Source organism: Mus caroli, chromosome 17 (assembly GCF_900094665.2).
Source record: "Mus caroli chromosome 17, CAROLI_EIJ_v1.1, whole genome shotgun sequence".
In the NCBI taxonomy this organism is placed as follows: domain Eukaryota; kingdom Metazoa; phylum Chordata; class Mammalia; order Rodentia; family Muridae; genus Mus; species Mus caroli.
The window spans coordinates 38,558,002-38,559,466 of NC_034586.1; positions in this window are offsets into that span (position 1 = coordinate 38,558,002).

Consider the following 1,465-nt stretch of genomic DNA (forward strand, 5'->3'; position numbering starts at 1 on the left):
TGGTGGTGGTGGTGGTGGTGGTGATGGTGGTGGTGTGATGGTGGTGGTGTGGTGGTAGTGGTGGTGGTGGTGATGGTGGTGGTGGTGGTGTGGTGGTGTGGTAATGGTGGTGATAGTAGTGATGGTGGTATGGTGATCATGATTTCTAAGGATCATATGTGAATACAGACCTATGTATGCAATAGCATACTTTCATTGAATGGCAACTTTTAGGAATTAGCTCTGTCCTTCCACTGAGGGGTCCCAGGAATCAAACTCTGGTAACCAAGCTTGCATGAAAAGTGATTTTCCCAACTGAGACATTCCAATAGTGGTGCAGGGAAATTATTTAAAGTTAAATTCCACGTAAAATTAACAAATATCACAAGATATGACTTGAAGAAATTTCCATAGAAATAAACATATCAAGGATGAGAACTATGTCATCTTTCTAAGAATATTAAGGACTCCAGCTTCCTTCAAAACCGGTACATTTGTTAAAAACTACACTTCTAGAACATGTTGCAAGATCTCTTATGCTAATTGATCTGGAGGATCCATTGTTGGCTACAGATTTGCACAGACAACTTCACAGTTATGAGGGAGTAGACAACCTCGTATTCTGAGTCACCAAGATTTGATGTAAGTGAATTTTGGATCATGTTTTTATCCTCTTCTCTCCTGCCAGTAAGATAGATAGTAAAGAAGTAAGATTTGTTTTATTGTTTTGCGTCTTCCAGACAAATCAATAAAGTTAATAGAAATAGAATTCAGCTTCTCTATAAAGACTTAACCCTCAGCAAAATTGGTTCCCTTTTTGAGATCTTCATGTTGTTATCCACTCTCAGGAAAACCACTTAATCAATAAGTGTCTGTTGAACATCAGATATTTTCAGAGAACTCTTCTGCACTTGGGGACTCTCTGCTGGGTGTAGCAATCTTTGTGTGCAATGACTTGTCCTCCTATGCCTGTGCCTGTAGGACTTAAAGACAAGGAGATTTTTTACTCATTAAGACAAGCAGCACTTTAGAAGGCACTGCACACTGCAAACAATTTTCTGACACTTAGTGAAGGAGGGACAAATAAAAACCATTTGGAACTGAGGAAGATTTGGGTCTATTCTAATCATTGTGTTCTTTGATACTTCATCATTTTGATAACTTACATTTTTTTTTAATTTACAAAGTTTTTAAACCTTTTCTGTTGCTAAAGTCCAATTATATATGCATTTTACTTGTTAGCTTAGAGGCTTAATGTCCTTAAATTTCTCCTTTCTTCTTTTCTATTCTTCTTGTCAGAACCTGCAAAGCCAAAAATTATACTGTCTACCAAACACTCTTGCAGTTGCCATCCCCCTCTCCCTCCTCTTTTCTTTATTAAATTCCTTCCTAACCTCTTTCTTTCTTTCTTTCTTTCTTTCTTTCTTTCTTTCTTTCTTTCTTTCTTTCTTTCTTTCTTTCTTTCTTTCTTTCTTTCTTTCTCTCT